At 39.3% G+C, this 12,622-nt stretch overlaps 1 pseudogene; it reads right to left on the minus strand.

The window, feature by feature from the left end:
- LOC124231914 (fatty acid desaturase 2-like protein FADS2B) overlaps nt 1-12,622 on the minus strand; it is a 46,709-nt pseudogene that overhangs the window by 15,312 nt on the left and 18,775 nt on the right.

Raw genomic sequence — 12,622 nt, forward strand, 5'->3', positions numbered from 1 at the left:
TTTGAAGTATCTTCTTCCAGGATTTCCCTTATTACCTGAGTACTGAGCCAGTCCTGATTCTCTTCTTTGGTCATTTTCATTGGTATGTGGCTCAAATTGGTAACACATATTATCCAGGGACTTTCAAGAAACCTTTAAGAGAATAAAAAGGGGAAGAAATGACTCCTTGGGGTGTTATGGTTCCAATCACCAGGCTGGAAGAGATGGCTGAGCAATGGAGGAAATGGAAGAGACCCAAAAGTTCCCCCAAAATGGTGGTCATGTGTTTTCCTCTCAGGAGGCCTTTATATCAGGAGATGACACTTTAAGAATTTGGTCACATAACCTGTCATACTGTCTAATGTATGGGAACAGTGCCCCAATAATTTGCTGTAAACATTGATGCAGGATCAAAAGCTATCTAGGGAACTTAACTGCACATACAAAGTGATTGACAGCCTAAGCTTTGTCATCAGTTAGAGCTGGTTCCAATGTCTGGTTTGGCACTGCCAGTGGCCCTTACTGGCTCTATAAACTTGGGAAAGGGATTTAATCTCTCTGATTTTAGTTTAGGGAAATTCTCTAGTCATAAAGTAACTTTAAAATATTCCTCTCATTCCGTTATCTTTGGGAAGGGTTATGATATCTATTGGGATTAGATGGAACACAGCTATTGTGAATGAAGAAAGTGGGAAAAAAAAAGATTGGGTAACATTTTTTCCAAGGAGCTCTTCGTATTAAACTATTTCCACCAATGTTTTTCACATTTTCTTGGAAATGTCACTGTTATAGAGAATGGGGCATAGTGTCATAATCTTGTGCTAATCACAAATTCATTAGACGAAGAAGGTAAAGGCCCATCCAGGTTATGGGAATAAGAGGAGATTCTTGCTTTCTTACTTCACAAAATAGATGAGCAACAGGCTTCCAAAGATTCCATAGGAAGGGCCAAATATGATGAAGTAGTGGATGTAAAAACTGCTGACCCAGGGCAATTCCTGCAGAAAGAAGCGCTTGAAAGTTAGATGCCATGAACACAATTGCAATTCCCCTTCATCGGGCTAGGGTCCCTTCACATACTGGCTAAATAATATGTCCTGTTACTCAAGGAAGCTACATCTGGCAGGGACCAAGCATTTTCATATTTCATTTTCTACCTGATCTAGCTTTAGAGAATGAGTCGTTACTCACCTCCCAACGCTTTCGGCTGTATATATGTCGCACGGTTTGCATGCTGATGTATCCAGGCATGAAGAAGGGAAGAACAACTGAAGAAGTCCAGAAGAAAAGATGGTGAATAAATGAGCAGATTGTGACCTCAGATGAGCAGGAGTCTATCTTTTCCCCATACCACCCCTAGAATGTTGCCCCTGAGAAGGAATGCAAGGTGGAGATCCACAACCACCTCCTAGACTCCACTGGGGTTTTTTGAGTCTCCGAGGATGAACCAGGAATTTGGTTCATACTCCCTCAAGGAGACTAGACAAGCTTTGAAGATTTGAGTCATTCTTGATGGAAGCATCCTGGAAGAGCTTCTTCTGCCAGCTTTCAAGTTTTCTCATGGTCTGTGGAATCCTTCTGTCCTTCACAATCTCTAGGATTCAGCCCTGTCACAATATACCAAGGTGGCAGAGATAAAGAAGGTTTACTCATTTCCTCGGTAGACGGTTATGTACCTGCTTCTCCCCTAAGACCAATGAGGCTGTCCGGAGCACAAGGGCATCTTATGGAAACCCTTTGGGTTTTGACTGACTCTCTCCTTCACCAAACTTTAGTCAAGTTCTCTGAATCCTCTTCTTGACTAGGCCTCAGCATTGGTCTACAAACTCTCAAACTCTGCAAATTCTCAACATAAATGATTTCATCTACCCTCCACACTAAGAGACTTGAACAAACACTAGCATAGTTTCTAATAGCTCAAGGCCAAATTTCTAGGATGACCGCAGCCCCCTTAAAGATCATGCCTAAGAAAGTTCAACACTGTCAACAAAAGGTACTGTTTGTTCAAGCCAAAACCTGACTATGGGCCTCTGACTTCCCTTTTCTTGGACCATTTCTGTTAGAAAATTTAAAATTATAAATCTTTCCTATGTCCCTTTGAGATGTATCTTCTACAATCCAGAAATATCTTTCTCAAGGACATAGGAGTCATCCTTTTGAAATATAATCATCAGGAAAGATAGTGCCCTGCATCCATGTCTCTCTGGGAGGGTAGGAGCCTAACACAGATTCCCTAATCACAGTGACCAGCGTTGCTTCCCCTCAATATCTTTCAGTAGTTTCCTTTAGCATGCCCCAGCTTTTAAAGTCTCCCACATTTTGATTCGCCAGAGTTGATCTCAGCTTATAATGAAGTCTCTATTTCCTGCGGCAGTTGCTTGAATAAAATCTGTCTTGCCACCTTTGAAAACACTCAGCTCTGTTTCTCTTTGACAGTTTGAGTGTGACTCATTTGTACCCAAGTTGCTATGTTGACATTTGAAAGGAAAGGACACAGTGAAACAGCTGCTGAGAGCCCTATGGTTTGTGAGGTGGGCATTCTCAGTGAATCCACACCATTCATTCATTCTTCATAAGCTAAGGGCGTATTGCAGAACTATAGACATGGGACGTGAGTTCAGAAAAGAAACTCCAGCTGCTTTTTTCTTATGTGAACACACATCTAGTTAGGCTAGGAGTCAACTGTTTTTCAAAATGGGGCACCAATGTCCTCACCCCTCATTTTGGTCATGCAAGAAAAGGAGCAGGTGACTACTATAGGCAGAGGCTGCAGAATTCCAGCAGGAGCAGCAGGGCCAGTTGCCCCCATATCACAAAAATTGAGCCTACAGGCCACTCTGTTCAGGCATGTTACAGTTGAACAGTGGCAGTCAACATCTCGGCAAATTGGATTGTCTGCAACAGAGTTTCCCAGCCTTACCACTGTGGGCATTTTGGGCCAGACAATTCTTTATTGTTAGGTGCTATCCTATGTTTTGTAGGATGTTTAACAGCATCCTTGACCTTCTATCCCCTAGATGCCAGTAGCATCCCTCTGTCTCTGTTGTGATAACCAAAAATGTCTCCAGATATTGTCACATGTCCCATTGTGGGCTACATTGCTCCTAGTCAAGAACCACTGATCTACAGGAAATGTTTTGGACTTTCCCTGATTGGGGCTTATCTCTTGGATGTTTTAGACAAGCATATTTTGGGGTCCCGTGAGACCTTTATTTGTGAGCTGTTATGAGTTTGATTTTGATTAAGAGGAAAGCATTTTTGCTGCTGATGTTCTTTATTGGTACCAGCATTATTCAGCTACGCTAGTTTCTTTTAAACCTGGACCACATTCAGACCTATTATATAAATCTATATCTATGCCTAGCTATTAACCTATTTATCAATTGATTAATAGAGATAGATATAAAACAGGTACATATATGTATATCAGAACTATATATATACAACTGTCCACCAAGATATCTTCTACAGCTGTGTGTAAGCCCTAGGAACAGCCAGTTTTCTTTCACACAGAAGCTCTACAGGTATCTTTTATTCCCAGGCCTCTGCTTTTTCTGGCATCATCCCGTCAATGCTTTGGCATTCTTTTCCTATTTCTCTTTCCTCCTGATCCAAATACCAATATTCTTTTCCTCTTGACAGGTGTTTAGTCCATCCAGGATGAAAGTCCCAGATGCAAATCCCCTTGATTGGCATCCTTCTTTCCATCCTTATTGGAGTATCTCCTTCCCTGCCACATACCCAGAGTGGTGAGACAACTATTAAATATTCCTATTTGCCTTTCCATTTTCCTTTTCAGGTCTTCACCCCAAAAAGTCTGAAAGAAGACATGCTGCTTTTCTCAGTCACAATAAGACATAGGCTGGTCTTTGTCAGAGGGTTCCAGTCTGCATTTTGGCCTGACAACTGCTTGCCTCAAGGAAATAGGATGACAAGAAATGTGGCTGCAAAAAGACTCACTCATTAAGAAGTACAGGTGCTGCTTCTCATAGTTGATGTATTTGATTTTCCTCTTGCCATACTGAATGGAGAGAGAAGAAAACATAAAAGACAACTTCTGAGCACTACACACAAGGACATCTGTGTGTGTGAATGAGTGTGTATGTGAGTGTCTAAAATCACTATGGAAAGAGCTATCTGATCGAAGTTCACTGGTGGTCAAATTTGAGGTAGTAGAAGAACCAGACCTGGAATGGGAGGTAATATTGTAGGATCTTTTGCTTTAATTAAATGTGGGAAATTCTTGCATGGATGGGTTATTAAATTTGACCATGGGGATTGCAATCATTTTTTTCTTTTTTATTCCCATGGAAGCCATTTTGAAATTTTCTGTCCTTCTGTAGAGAGGAGTGGTGATTGGGAAGGGAAATTTCTGATGAGTTTTCCTAGCTCTTCTTTAACTGGGGTGTATAGAATTCTTCTTGAGGCTGAGTCTCCATCTATATTTATTCATTCAAAATATATTTATTGAATGGTAATGTCAGCAAAGATATAGGCATGGGCCTTCCTATTTATCTCATCTTTCCTCCTTTGTGTTATCATCATGGATCTCATGCTGTGATTTTCTATTTCTAAGACATGATGATATTATATATAATCTCATGACAGGGAATTTGATTAGTTTTCTTGCGGTCTCCTCAGTTAATTTAGTCTTTCAGTGCACAAGACAGCAAATACCCTGAGAGGAAGCATAGAAGTAATGGTTATATCTCCAGTAACTAGCAGGCATTCAATCAATGCTGAATTGAAGGAATGAATGAATAAATGATAATTCACATTCACTCTGTATTTTTGCTGTGTGTTCACTGAGTTACAACACCATGGGTGGTTACAACATCAAGACACCATGAGATCTTGCTTTCCTTATTCCCTTGATAACTTCACTCCTACGAACAGATTTCCTATCTTGTGGATAGTAGAGTTTTTCCATCCTTCTCTTATTGTCAAAAACAAAAAGAAATATCATGGTGATGAAGTAATAATAGCTAATTTCAGTTACTCTCAAACTTACAAATATTTAAGAAGTGGGAAGCATGGAAGAAAGAGTAGGTAGAAAATGCTTGGGAGTTAGCAAACCGAGGTGAAGGGCTGATTTTGAATATCACTCCAAAGGAGGACTCTGTGTCTTTCAGGTGCACATGACATGGCACATTGAAGATTTAATTCATACTTGTTGAAGGACTGAATGTTTGGAGAAACTGGTAGAAAGATTCACAGTAAAATGAGAAGAAAGAATAAGTTCAAGACTCATCAGAACTATTTTTTTTGATGTGAAATAACTGAATTTTAGAGTTTAAATAATTTTAAGTAATGTCTGGTATGGTAGCTTTGAAACTATAATGTACAGATGTCTATGTTTTAAGGCATAAAACTCCCAAGAGCATCTGTAAAACATAGAGAGGTAACCATCATTTGTGAAGGGCCAGCATGTGTATTGAATATGGCTCTAATGAAGGAACTTCTGGAGAAGGTCAGGTCGCTTCATGAACTTCAGTGAGATGAATCTCACAGATTCACTATATGGGGGAATGATTAGAGAAATTAAAATGTCACAGTTTTGTGATGTGCATAGGAGTCCAGTGACATCAAGTTGGTCCAAATTGTTTGCGGAGCCATGGTCAAAAGCAAGTGATTTGTGATCACACCCAATGATTTTCTTTTTAAATCTAGGCAGCATATTTCATCTCCTAATTCAGCTGGGGAAGAGGGTGAGTTCCCCAAAGCTGACAAAGCCTATTTTCAAAGAGTTGTACATAATTTGTGGTTTACGTACCTACCACAGGGCTTGGGCAGCAAGTGGTAAAACTATGTTCTCCTATTTTTATAAAAGTCCTAAATTCTTCTAGAAAGAGATAGCACCCTTGTCCTCAGTACCTGATCCTCAAGATTTATCATTTCTTCCTGAGGAGTGATACTTCTGTGGCTGTCTTTATACCTCCTTTGGAGTTGAAAGAAGACTACCTCCTAACAACCTTGGCAATTGTCCTTTACACAATGACTTTAAGTTGAGGTTTAAAAAAAAATCAACATGTGATAATTTCTGGAGTTGACTTTTCCCCTTTTATTCCTGTGGTTTAAGAAGTCCAGAGGTGGGGTCTCTAAGTGTCTTACAAGGCATTTGGTCTGTGGTTTATGTGTAAATGAACCAAAAGGAACATTAACTAAAAACAACAGCACAGTATCTTCTAGCTGAGCTGGAATTAGTGAGATGACTAGATATTTAGTTGTTTGTGATTTAGCGATTGTTGAATACACTGACATGTCTTCTCTAAGTGAATGTTTCTATATGATTGTTAAATTTTGAAGAGTCATTGTCAACCTCAGTCATCTAGTTTCACTATCTAACATTATCTTGAGTTCTCTCAGAGGTAGTGACAGGCACTGGGCAGGCATCCCTCTGCCACCAGGATTGAAGCAGAGTGATATGAGTTATCATATTCCCCACTGTAGCAGGTTGGACTTAATGACCTGTATGGTCATAGAGTCATGCGCTCCACATCTCCTATTCTTACATCCCCCGATTCAGTTATTTGAAATCTGTAACTTGGATTCAAAGGAGTGACGTCCTCAGAATATGCTTGAAGCTGGAACCTCCAGCTTGATCTTTCCAAGACAAGGCTGTAGGCTTTTCCAAGAACCACTTCCAGGAACATTTCTCTGATGCTGTTTGTTTCAAAATATACCTCAACAGGTAGTAAATCTCCAAACAGAAACAGTGGCTGAAAACTAATATCTGGGTCTTTGGAGTAGATGTTCGGTTTTCCATGATGCTGGGGGTGTGCTGAAATCCACAAATTTCTTGATACACCCTGAGGAGAAGAGAGAGTTCATTAGCTGCAAGATTTATTTCCTGAAATATCCTTCACTACCGCAGTTTTCTGAATGCATCTCCAAAGTCAAAATAAGATATTTGACCTTCTCAAACTTATCCCCACAGCTGGGTCACAGAATGATTCACTAGACGGAGGCTCTCCAAGCCTACAAACAAATAATTATCTGATTCAGGAACATAATTTCAGGCTTAAACAACTCTGGATAATGAAAAATCATAAAAACCTGTTGAAATAAAATGTTTTTCCATATTTCTGTTTCATGACTCTCACTTAAATGAAAGCCTGAAGGTAGGTGGGGCAGAGAGTATTCTTCCCATTTGACAAATAAAGCAAGCTCAGCTCCAAGACTGGAATTAGTTCTGGGGGAAAAATGGCCCAATCATTTTGAAGAATCCTACTTCAATGAATATTTCAAGGAAGTATGGATCTGAAGTGATCCCCTAGGGGAGCTTGGCTCACATCATTGTATTCACAGGCTTCAATGTTTTCATATAAAAATAAATTAGAATAACAATATTTCAGCGATGTCAAGCCTGAGTCATCTCTGACGAGGTTGTTTGTGGTTTTATCTCTCTTAATGAAAGTCTGAAGATCTTAATAGAGCAAAGGATCTAGAGGCGCATCAACCTAGTTTTGTATACTAGATGTGTAAATACTGCTATGTGTTTTGGACAAATTACTCACCCTCTTTGAGGCTCAATTCCATCTCCAGTAAATATAGCATAATGACATTTATATCCTTGGGTCGTTTAGGGAGACTTGATACGCTGTACATAAAATGTTGGCACATTGAAATATTTAATTTCTCCTCCTTTCTCCCATTATGTTAATCATTTACAGAAAAATAAACAGTAGCAGTAGTTTTTCATTGAGGATTTGATGTCTCTCAATAAGTGGCCAATATGTGTTTTAGATCTGCACTGTGCAATACAGTAGCCACTAATCACATGTGGCTATTGAGCACATGAAACGTGACCAAATTAAGGTCACCTGGAAGTGTATAATACATACTAGATTTTGAAGTCTCTGGATGAGAAAAGAATGTAAAATATCATATTAGAAATTTTTATACTGATTACAAATTGAAATGATAATATTTGAATATATATATGGTAATAAAGTTCCCTTTTAAAATGTGGCTATTAGAAAATTTAAAATGACATGTCATTTAAGTGTGATTGGCACCATTTTTCTGATGTTGGTTGATTCATCTATGGTAGAGTGGGGTGAGTATGCTTCAAAATCTGCAAGTGTTGCCTTTTCGTAGTCTTCGTTGAATCTTCTCTTAGCAACCCACCCCCCTACCCCGATCCATTGGGAGAGGGATTCTCTTCTCACCTCTAACACTCTCTAATATCCTTACAGTGGAATGTCTGTCTCTCTAGTCCGGATGTCTCTCTTGAATCTCATGCTTGAATGGCAGTCGCTTTCCAAACATTTTCTTTTGGATGTCTCATGATATTTCAAATCAACGTGTGCTACTCAATTTCTATTCCCCCTTCTGAGGCCCCACTGCACTCCACACTGCTGTCAAAGAGCATACCACACTCACTCTTAAAATCGCATATTCACTCATTTATTCACCCATTCATTATTTATTCTGAAGTATGTCTCATACATCAGATACTGAGCTAGGCATTTGGAATATAGACATGATAAAATAGTGTTCCCACACTTATGAAACATTCAATCTAATGGGAGTAGTAGGCAATTAAACAAGGACCGTATGATAAGCAATGATTCTCTGTTTCGATTAAATCTTCTGTGAGCTATCATTTGGCCTCTTCCACTAGCTGATTGCACACTTTTAGCTAATGACTAACTGTGGAAATTGCTAATATGAGAAAAACGTTTTGATTCGTGATAGGTCAGGGAGCAGATCTTGACAACTCAAGGTCCTGGAGCTTAGAACAGTGATCAGAGTAATTATTGGTGTGATCTAAAGCTGCTGGCCCCACCCTTGCCCCTCTATCTGGAAGGCACTCTTGCTGGAGACCAAGGAGAGTGTGATCCATAAGGAAGTAAGGATTATCAGCTGCATGCAAAATGGGCTGTTTCTGCACCAAGTTCCATGCAGAAATCACCCTAAGTCATTCTTTATTTCCAAGGTAGATCCTTTCTTCATAAAGTATAAAGAATCTAGACTCTGGACTGAAACCATCCTGAGTTTAAATCTCTGCTACTAGGTGCATGGCCTCGTGCAATTTCCTTATCGATAAAATGGATGAGGTTACCGGAAGGATTACAGGAAATGACATGCTTAACACTCCTCCCCCCAAAAATGTTTTAGGATGTAGTCATGGAAACAGTATGGGCCAGATTTTCAAGGAAGGTTCATTTTAAAGGTTCTGCCTCTTTATCCCTAAAATAACAATAGATTTTTATAGTTTCTGAAATATACACACTGGGGAGGACTTGAAAAATATGCTACAGGGAGTCCATTTTGATTTTAGGATTGCACAGAAGTTCCTAATGGGTGACATTTCCTGCTTTATTTTCAAAAGGGCTCTTTTATTGTGTAAACACTGCAAAGAACAGAACATACATATTTTTGCACAGCTACTGAATGAAAATTTTAAGAATTTCCATGTCTGTGCATTTTTCAGGGGGAGGGCAAATTGATACGAAGTCAGGTTTTGAAATTTGAAATTGTGATGTGTATATAAGGCAGAGAAGTTGATGCTTATATGTTAATTTTCCTTGATACCTCCCTTCCGCTCACTTTTCCTTCTGACAGGTAATTGCTCTCCTCACATAGCTGAAGCCTATGTTCATATTGCTCATGAATCATTGGTTTTTCTACAAAAAGGCAGAGTTTACTTGATTTACTTTCAGAGCTATTTCCCATTACTCTGTTCACAAGTCATCAAAGTCATATTTATTTCAACCAGAGCAAACTTATTTCTGAAAATACAATTGATTGAGAGAACTGTGTACAAATTTGAACCAATGAGAAAGCAGGGATTTTTTAAAAAGCATCAGCAAGAGTGGGGCTGATCTGAAATATTCCATACATTGGCACCAAACCAACTCCAGGGCAGATGAGTCTCACTTTTCCTCTGACGTCCTCAGAACTGGGGAGAGAGGGTGGAGGTGTCCATTACCTGGATCTCACGATGACGTAAGAAACCATCTCTGCATTATTTCTGTGATAAGGATTTTTGAGTGAACCCAGAAACACTTCAACTATCCTACACTGGTGGATAAAGGGCAGAATAGGGTGCCTACATAAATTTTCTGGTAAAATGAAGCTTGTCACATATAATGACAATATATTATTCATTTTAACCACTTTGAGTGGCAGACATATTTCTAATATGAATCTGGATCCAACCCTGTGTTGTTTAATCTACTTAAGCCTCAGTTTGCTCAACCAGAGTGAGAGTAGATGAGAAGACTAGGTGATTCTAAGATTCTTCCAATTTAATGATGCCATGATTTATGGTCTAATTCCCTATCTTCTTAGTGACATAATTCAACATTTTTCTTAATGATTCTCGGTTCTTGTTTTGATTATGGAAAGATTGTGCTTAATATTGTTACTAATAATATTAGTAACAGCTGAACATTATTGAGCATTTCCCATATGTCATGCTTTGTGTTCAGCACAACACAGGTATATGACATATAATCCTAACAATATCCCTGTCGGGTTGAAGCCATCATCTATCTCCATTTTACAACTGAGGAAACTGAGGTTCATAGACATTAAGTAATTTGATCAAAGTGACCCAGCTAACTAGTGGCTGAGTTCCTACAGAAGGCAGGTCTGATGTTAGAGCCACAGTTCTTAATCCTGGCTGCAGGTTAGAATTACCTGGAGAGCTTTCAAAACAGTGCTGACGTCCAGACCCCACCACAGATGAATTAAATGAGAACCTCTAGAGAGGGTACCTGTACCTGGGCAGCAGTGTTTTCTAAAAGCTCTTCAGATGACTGTAAATGACAGCCAGAAAGGAGGAGCCAGAATGACTCCTCAATATTAGCTCCTAATATGAGAGATGGGAACACTGAGGGCCAGAGATAGTATGTGACTTACTCAAGGTCACACGATAAGCATTATCAGAGGCAGGGCTAGAAGCCATTCTTAGCAGTCCTGTTCTGTTACCAAAGTTTCTTCATTCATGCATGCATTCATTCATTCATTCATTCAACAAATACTTATTGAAGACCTCCTATGTGCCAGGCAATCTGCTAGGTGCTGCACTGCAATGTGCATTGCGTAGGAGTGTGTGCCTCCCCTCCTGGAGCTACGTTAGGGGGTATAAAACCAACTGCCATCATCATCACCTTTTTTTCAGCAGTCTAGGTTTTGTAACCCAAGAATCTTGAACAGAGCCATCTGTAATTTCTTGCCCATCCTTTCTCTTTCTCTTCATATTTGTCTATTTTCCTGCATTTTTTCCTTTATTTCTTCATAGTCCCAGCCCTCTGGAATTAATCACGTTTGCTGGCATCCCTCAGCTTCCCAACGATAAATGTCCAGACCCGTTCTAAGAATACTCCCTCTCATGATTTTACAGGCACACCTTCATTTGTAAAGATGCAATCCTTCTCCCGTGAGGTGGCTCCTTAATGAGGTACCAGGGATTGGGCCAAATAGTTTACTGGGATAAGGAAAAATATTAGAATTTCTTGAATAAAAATAAATCTTATCCTTATAAAATTCTAATTTTAGCATATATATTATAATGTTATATTACATATTAGTATATATAAATATATGTATATATAATACCTACATTGTTAGCATATTTATTTTTATTTGTGGGGTTGTAAAAACAGTTTTTATTGAGATCAGTGAACAGTCAAGGAAGCTTGGAAACTGGTGCCTTAGCAAATGACATTCAAGAATCCCATCACACTCCCTGAACATCTCATACCTCGAGATGACACATCAAATTTGTGCATCAGGCGGTTGCACTTGGACTTCTTAAATATGGATAGGTGTTCTGCATCATGCTGTAAAAACGCACTCTGAACCTAGAAGAGATCAAATTGTGGTTAGAGAAATTGGGAAGTCAAGAGGTAATTAATAAATCCGCCTGCTAGTAGATTCAGGAGTCAGTTTGAGAACAAGAGTGTGAGATCTTCTCTGACCTCAAGCTAAGTTTACTTTGTATTTCTCACATATGTCGCTTTCTTTCCCACCTCCGTGCTTTTGCACAGATGATTCTCCAGCTGACAGTGCTCTCCTTGCCACCGTCAGAATCTTTCAGTGTGGAGTGGAAAGAGCATGACCTGTGGAGTCAGGCAGATTTGGGTTCTAAACCTTCTTCACCATTTATGAGCTGTAAGACTCTTGGTAAGTCATTAGTAGCTTGAACCTCAGTTCTTCATCTGATAAGCAGGGATAATACCATCTTACTGATGGAGCTGTTACACAACTTAAATACATGTAAAGTGACTGGCTTATGCTAACCACCAAACAAATGTTTGCTTCCTTTCTTGTTTCCAAAAGTTGCTTTTCAAGGAATAAAGCAAGTTAGCTTTTCAAAAAAAAATTAACGTATGAAATTCTGGAATGAACGTTGGTGTTAATTCTCCGTAAAACCTTCCACAGTTATTCCAATTAGAACTAAAAGCCTCTTTCTGCCACAATAGGACATGTTTTTTCCTCTCTTTGACATCCATGTCATTGTGTCATATAGTATGTTAGATATTTAAATGATGGTCTCCTCCAGTGGATGACTTATTTTCCACAGGCAGGGTCTAGATGCATTGGTATTTCTTTCCCTAATACCATGTTGTGCTCATAGAAGGCCATGCTCAGAGATTCATTGCCGGGGTCCCGCCCCGGCGGAGTCCAG

The sequence above is a fragment of the Equus quagga genome, unplaced genomic scaffold (genome assembly GCF_021613505.1).
Source record: "Equus quagga isolate Etosha38 unplaced genomic scaffold, UCLA_HA_Equagga_1.0 HiC_scaffold_118_RagTag, whole genome shotgun sequence".
Lineage (NCBI taxonomy): Eukaryota > Metazoa > Chordata > Mammalia > Perissodactyla > Equidae > Equus > Equus quagga.